The sequence below is a fragment of the Ictalurus punctatus genome, unplaced genomic scaffold (assembly GCF_001660625.3).
Source record: "Ictalurus punctatus breed USDA103 unplaced genomic scaffold, Coco_2.0 Super-Scaffold_100046, whole genome shotgun sequence".
Classification (NCBI taxonomy): domain Eukaryota; kingdom Metazoa; phylum Chordata; class Actinopteri; order Siluriformes; family Ictaluridae; genus Ictalurus; species Ictalurus punctatus.
In genome coordinates, this window is record NW_026521087.1 from 4,921,314 (window position 1) to 4,929,172 (window position 7,859).

At 38.6% G+C, this 7,859-nt stretch overlaps 1 long non-coding RNA gene and 1 pseudogene across 1 annotated transcript; both read left to right on the forward strand.

Moving 5' to 3' along the window:
* Positions 1 to 545: 545 nt before the first annotated feature.
* LOC128630185 (uncharacterized) lies at positions 546 to 2,704 on the forward strand. The gene is made up of 2 exons (XR_008394558.1): positions 546 to 1,015; positions 1,139 to 2,704. It is a non-coding gene; the product is annotated as an uncharacterized LOC128630185 (long non-coding RNA).
* Positions 2,705 to 4,256: 1,552 nt separating this feature from the next.
* LOC128629977 (piwi-like protein 1) overlaps positions 4,257 to 7,859 on the forward strand; it is a 14,035-nt pseudogene continuing 10,432 nt past the window's right edge.

Here is a 7,859-nt window from a genome sequence, read left to right on the forward strand (position 1 = left end):
AAGGCAACAAAGGAGTGGCTCAAGAAGAAGCACATTAAGGTCCTGGAGTGACCTAGGCAGTCTCCAGACCTTAATCCCATAGAAAATCTGTGGAGAGAGCTGAAGGTTCGAGTTGCCAAACGTCAGCCTCGAAACCTTAATGATTTGGAGAAGATCTGCAAAGAGGAGTGGGACAAAATCCCTCCTGAGATGTGTGCAAACCTGGTTGCCAACTACAAGAAACATCTGACCTCTGTGATTGCCAACAAGGGTTTTTAAACCAAATACTAAGTCATGTTTTGCAGAGGGGTCAAATACTTATTTCCCTCATTAAAATGCAAATCAATTTATAACATTTTTGATGTGCGTTTTTCTGGATTTTTTTGTTGTTATTCTGTCTCTCACTGTTCAAATAAATCTACCATTAAAGTTATAGACTGATCATTTCTTTGTCAGTGGGCAAACGTACAAAATCAGCAGGGGATCAAATACTTTTTTCCCTCACTGTATATATATATATATGAAAAGATGACCCAAAACATCAGATTTTTACACAAGTCCTTGTATCCGGGTCCGCACTTGTTCAGGAAGTAGAGTAACCTGTGCTGAAGGCCTGTTGTGGTGATGACGTGTCATGACATGTTTTGGCCCAAATCTGCAGTAACTTTGAAAAAGTGGAAGCTCCTCTGAATATTGTGGAGTTTCTTGATTTTGTGTTAATTTCTGTGATCACAAAAAGGTGAAATTCTGGACTGACACATGGAAGATATGGAATGATGACAGAAGAATGTGACTTTGGGTTGTACCGTGTATTTTATTTTATTTTTTTCATGTAGCTTAATTATTTAGTATAAATGAAGGCAAGTGTGTGTTCTGTTCATCTTTGCAATCGTGTGTTCCCTGATAGTCAATGATTGCTGGAGCTCTGGAAATAGCAGGTGAGATTGCAGGCCGGAGTCCCATTGCTGTCCAGGGAACCAAAGTCAACCTCCTCTACTCCTGAGACCACAGTGTGACTGAGAGCCTAGACTACATGGTAAGAATCTGCTTAAGACATGAATAGCATTTTTAGCCTCAAGGTAGACCCATGCACACACAGTATGGCCACAAACACAAAGTAGAGCGGTCGAAATCTGAGATTTCTGCTCTGCGTCTCCAGGCTACTTGGAACATGAACATGTTGCAGACACAGGATCTTATGAAGTCAGCGCAGGCAGCCCTGGAAAAGAAGAGTCCGAAAGACGTGCCCTTCTCCAAGCTTTAAAGGAGAAGATCCAGGGCTGTTGAAGCTGCGGTGGAACTGAGACTTCATCATCCACATATCTTCAGTTCTTCTTGCTAAGTCTGTTTCTTTTTAGTCTTTTTATTTTTAGACTGGTCAAAAGACTGATTAGTGGAAGTGAAATGATAGATGAACTTTTAATTACTTGCTTTATTATTTGCAGGTGCTTTGTACAGTAAGACAGGGTAACTAATACTCAAAAGCTTGTTTTGTGTGTTAACATGTACAGTAGATGTACATATTTTTTTTTCTGGTCCTGTGTGACTGCAGAATGTAGTGCAGTTAACACAGTAAATTTCCTTGGATGCTCACTTTTAACTCTAGGAGGTCACAATTTGCCCGGACATCTTTGTTTAAATCCATCAATCCGTCACCCACACGTCATTCTGGGGGACGAAGAGGAGGAAGCTGGACAGATAAATTTATTTATTTATCATTGCTGTGTTTCCTCAGTCGAGTGCAGAAAGAAGAAAAACACAACTGATTTAAAATAAAAATATAGAAAACAATCTAATGTAAGGTTCTGATCCGGTTTGCTTTCAGCAGGAAGGCTGTCCTCTTTCCTGTTGCTCTTTCTCTTCTATTAGTCCATTTGTCCAGTCTGAATCGGTTTGATTGTTTGATTCGTCTCGAGACGATTCGGAGTCAAATAATTTTCTAGTGAGAGTCGCACACTTCCAAATGAACTAGACTGAGATGAGTATTTGATTCTCACTAGAAAGTGATTTGACTCTGAATGAACTCGAAATGAATCAGTCAAACTGATTCAGACTCTATAAAAGGACTATGAGATGTGATTAAGATATATATTCCAATGTTTTGCTTTACAATTCTACTCTGTGTGTGTGCACGCATGTGTTTTTTTCAGGAGAACGAGAAACTCTGACATGAGTACATCCTGACCATTGGTACTGTGTACACATCAACATACACACATGTCTCCATGCTGGACATCTCGGGGAGCTTTCACACAGTGCTAGGAATATCCCGGGACAGAGAAACGCACCTCCTAAGTGAGCGAGTTTAGCGTCAACCGGTGAAATTTGCTGTAGCGTGAACACTTCGCCTCTGTGAGCTTCACTCTCCGTCAGGTTCACTGTAATTAGACATAAAATGTACATAATGTTTATTTTTCATACATTTAGGACTTAAGGTGGTTTTTTAAAATTTATTTTTATTTATTTTTTTTACCCTTCGAGGAACAGAAATGATCTTTCGAGGCAGCTTCTTCATCACTACCTGCTCCATTTGACTCAAAAATGCAACGACCGGTTTCAAAAAGTCACGATGTCTTCAGTTCATGTGATTTTACTGTTGAATTTAAACAGGAAATGTGAAATATTTTTGTTCCTTTGTTTCCTCTACTGTCTTTTTGCTGTGATCTTGAACACAGTTGTAATTTAAAAAAATAAATAAATAAATAAATGATCATTCTAGTTCTCACTTTGCTTGTCCTAATTGTCCTGTATCTGTTAAATCTGTTTCATCTCTGGTCTTTCTGTCTGTATGAACACTTGTAGAAATTACATGTAGTCCATATTTTTAAATGATTTTATTCATGATTTTGAATTTAAATAAAGATATTCTTTAATTCTGTATTTTGTCATTTAATTATCATTAGAAATCAGAAGATCAGATTAAAGCCACGGCTTCTTTACCTGCCGAAGCTGTAAACCTTTCAATAAACCAGTCAATAGATCAACTGAATAAATGTACATTTTTAATTTACTGATTAGATGTATTGATGGTGTTGATAGATTATTTGAAGATTTTTATTGATCTTGAACAATCATTCAGTTAAATATTTTTTTTAAACTTGATAAATAGTTGATTAAATAAATTTAGTGTAATGTACTGAGTCAAATATGAAAACTACAAATAAAATATATCTGTGTATAATTAAAAACCTCACTTAATACAAGAAATTCATATCCTAAATGTTGCAAGTGATTAATATGATCATTTTATTCAGCTGTTTAATTATTACTTTCTAAATAATAAACAAATGAATGTTCTGGATTCATGAGGAATGTTTACATTTTGTGTCCAAACTCAAAAGTTTATACAAAGTGTATATTTATGATAATAACGCACAAAGAACGTGAAACCTCAACATGTCTACAATCATCGATTAATTAAAAAAATTAAATTGAACAAGAGTAAGAAAGTATATTTTTAATTAAAATTTAATTAGAAAGGAGCACTTTTTTATGTATTTGTATATCTTATCCTGTATCGTGTTTAAGAAGAAGGGAATAATGAACCTTTTTATGAAATAATATTTGGGTTTATTTTATTTTATTTTCTCCTCACAGATTCAAATTTACGTCAACGTCCGTTACGTTGGTGACGTCACCACGAGCGCGAGAAGACGAAGTGAGGAGCAGAAAGCGGTGTTCGTGTTAGTTCTGGCCCGTTTGGACCCAAACTAAAGTGAGTTTATTCGGTTCTGTGTAACCGAACCCGTTTTGTTCTGTATCGTGTGTATGTGTGTAGTTAACGGTGTTAACACCTGTGTTTCAGGTGTATCAGTATGAAGCAGGCGGTGACGGCGCAGTGGTTCACTGTCGGAGCTCGGTTCACTAATGACCGAATCACCGAGGAACCGACCAAAGATAACTCACACCCGCACAGAGAAGAAGAACAAGAGAAGTGAGAAATAACATTTTATAACATTTTTTTATTCAGTCCTCTGGTTCAATATTAATGTTAATATTATACAAATATGCTAGCGGTGCTAGCTTTTGAGGAGGCAGTCCAGTCCACGCATGCGCAGTGTAATTAATGAGCAAGCTAATCGAAATGAGATTAGCAAATAGGTCGATGTTATTTTTGATTCTATTTAAAACGATGAATTCACTCTGTCAATAACTGCTCAGTCTGAGAATACTGCATGATTTACTTTTATAAGTGGACGTGGCTGAACGACATTTAGCTTCACTGGCTAATTAGAGCTCTTTTGCTAGTTTAATGGCGGAGTCATCCGGCTTCGCGCATGCGCAGTGTGGGTTAAGGCGCTATAGTTCTCTTTTTTGTTTTAACGCTAAAGGTGCATTACCGCCACCTACTGGACTGGAGTGTGGGCAGAAAAAATCAAATAAAATGGGGAAAAAAATTATACCAAAACAATACTACGTAAATAAAGGAAAATAAAGAGATAAATAACTATATACTGGATATTCAGCCACAGTTCTTGTATACTAACTTACAACCACTGCATATAGAGATGTGCATAACCTAATAGACCTATATAAGATATAACCCAGCACACCTATACTATAGCACTTGCATTGGAAACATGCATTACCGTCAAACATTTAGACACATTCATTCTTTATTCACCCCCCGAAAAAAATAAATCCAAAATAGATCAAAAATAATTTAGGATATAAATTTTTAATTTTTAGGATCTTCAAAGTAGATGCCCTTTTTCCAGAAATGTATTCTTGGCATTTCTCACTTGATATCTTGAGGAATTTCCCTGAGATGCTTTTTAAACAGTAGTTGAGTTTATGTGGACAACAATAATCCACTCTTAATCCGATTAAGACCATACTCTAATTAAGAAACTACCATGTAAACAGCAATTTTTACTTACCTTAATCTAATTAAGGTCATAATCGAAGTAAGCAATAATCTAATTAACCCTCTTACCCCGTATGGCTGAAAAACCGGCTTGCCTGTCTTTGATCTATTCCCGTAAGGACCATAGACCGGCTTGGTCGTCTATACCAAATCCCCGTAAGGCCGATATAGAGGATTTACAGTGTAAACGTTATCCCCGTAAGGCCGGTGTACAGGCATTACTCTGCTATGATTCCTTACTTATTTAATTATTATTTTTTGACCCGGAAGGTTGATGACGTCACGATGTGATTACGTTATTACGCCGGCATTACGATGAAGACCCAAGCGTGAATATTGGTGTACTAGTAGAAGTGAACTAAAAATGTCAAAGCGAAAAGCTAATCGTGTTCCAGCTAAAGTTACACCTACAGTGAACACAGGTACATCTAAAACAGTGAAAAAAAGAAAAAACACACAGTTACACAGGTGAGAGCGAGGATTCTAGAAGCCGAAACTGATAGAGACGCAATCTCTCCTGATTCAGACCCTGATCCGTCTTTATCTTCAGCATCAACCAGTGCAACTGACACTGCAGGGGTCTGGAGTCATAACGGGACCATTTCTGTGCATTCGTGAAAACACTACCTGCTGGTCTGATTATCACCAGAAACTTGACTTTTGGCGCTAAAATGCATTTATTTATTTATTATTTATAAAGGCATTGACCACGCTGATGCTCGTGTGGTACTTCTAAACGAGTAGAAGGATTTTAGCGAGCATTTTTTCGTAATTTCTCTAGTTAAGAATTGTGCTCTAAGTTTAGTAAAAACACTGAACTGCTTCATTTTCAAAGTAATATTACACAAATACATTATTATAAGTTGTTTCAAGGCCTAAAAATGTTCAAATTAAAATGTTGATTTTGGCCCAGGAACTCAGGGTTGGCGTGCTGTTTCTCTGGGGAATATAGGGTTATGGGACATAATACTGTGGGAACTTAGGGGTAAGAGGGTTAAAACAGGTGGAGTACTCCTGTTTTAGTCGCATTATGGACATGTATTACAGACATGTAAACATCTTAATCACATTATGAACGTCGTGTGGGAGTTTTCACCGCATTTTGCGACAGGACACGATCACACACGGCAGTTTTACGGCGAACAAGAGAGCTCGGCTGTGTCCCAAATCGCATACTTTCCTACTACAGGCCTGTAGGGGGGAAAAATACATGTATCTCGGCTACTATATAGAAGGTAACTACGCGATTTGGGATACACCCACCGCTTCAAGCAGTTGTCTATTAGCACGTACAGCATGACAAATAATTAACTGCACTTAAAGCGTTCGTAAAAAAAATAAAATAAATAAAAACACTCAAAACTGTATACGGTACCATAACGAAGACGAACTGTATGTTGATACGTGAAATTCTGGAGGGACGGCGTGGCGCGGTGATGTAATGACGCGGGCTGTTAATCTAATTATGTTCTAAAACATGTAAAACGGGAACATGACAGGAGTATTCTAAAAGCGACTCATGTAAACACCTTAATCACATTATCTTACTCAGATTAAGGTCAATAATTAGATTACTGCTGTCCATGTAAACGTAGTCAGTATTAAAGGAGCCTCATTTCACTGCTGACTTTGTTCCAGTCTTAATTTCTTTGTGGGATATAATATATATTTTTTAGGAATACGATCTGCAGATCACTGATAGGAACCAGGTTCTGCTGGTCAGTCACGTTAGAAGGTTGGGTCCTGCAGCAGCTCCTCTACCAGGACCTGTCTTACTCATCCCGGAGTTCTGCTACCTCACAGGTCTCCCTCACAGAGCGGGAGAAACACAGCGCGTAATCATTGTCTGCTTCTTATCGCACTAATTGTTGTAACTTGCTCAGGTCTGACTGATAAGATGCGCACGACTTTAACACCATGAAGGACCTTTCCACTCACACCAGACTGACCCCAGAACAGTGGGACAACTGCCTCAACAGATTCATCAACAACATGAGCAGGTACTGGATAAAAGCGACTGCATTATTAATTCAATTCTGCTTTTGTCTGAATAGCGTGTTTAACAGTGTACGATGTCACAGAGCAGCTTTACAGAAACTTATACATTCTTTACATTTAGAAATTTATGTGCATGCCAGAGACAAATTTTATAAAAGAAACATTTGTAGCATGCATATAAGGGATGTGTATTTACTTTACAGAGACTATCCCGGGCAACACGAGGCTGAACATATAGCGTGATGGTTTTTCTGATTATATCATTCTTAAGTTTAATGATAGATATACACTACCGATCAAAAGTTTGTGGACACCCGACTAGAATGTTTTTCATGATCTTAAAAGCCTTTTGATCTGAAGGTGTACGATTAAATGTTTGAAATGAACGTTATACCAATTTACGCTGCTGAATTTTTCAGTGAATCTCTTCCAGGAATGCCAGTGTTCAGACTACACTCAGCACATGGGGTCTAAGCTTTGAGAACAAGCTGCTGAATCTGACTGGAAGAGTTCTTCCTGCTGAGAGGATCCTACAGGGAGCGAGAGCAGTAAGGGGGACCACAGAGAACACAACTGCACACGACACGTGTCGCACTCTTGCTGAGTGTAGTGTGTGTGCGCAGTACGAGTACAACCCATGTGACGCGGATTGGTCTAAAGAGATGCGAGGGCTTCCTTTGATGACCAGCATGCCTCTGGAGACCTGGCTGCTGTCCCATACGCGCCGTAACGCTGAAGTCGCTCACTCACTGCTGCAGACCCTCAACAAAGTGCCCGTGGGCATCCACCTTCAGAGGCCGGGAATGTGAGCCAACACACTTGACCAGTGTTTAGAAAGAAATTGTAGCCTGTGCCATTACTGCGTCCTGGGCACATTTTTAAAATTCACTCCTCGTGAGCTTCATGAAAGGGACGCTAGTGTGTAGCACTGTTAATTTCAAATTATTAAAGCGGTCCTCGTCAATTAGGTAGTGCAGAACTTTGCTCTCATATTGTCCGTATTCAGCTGCAGTCC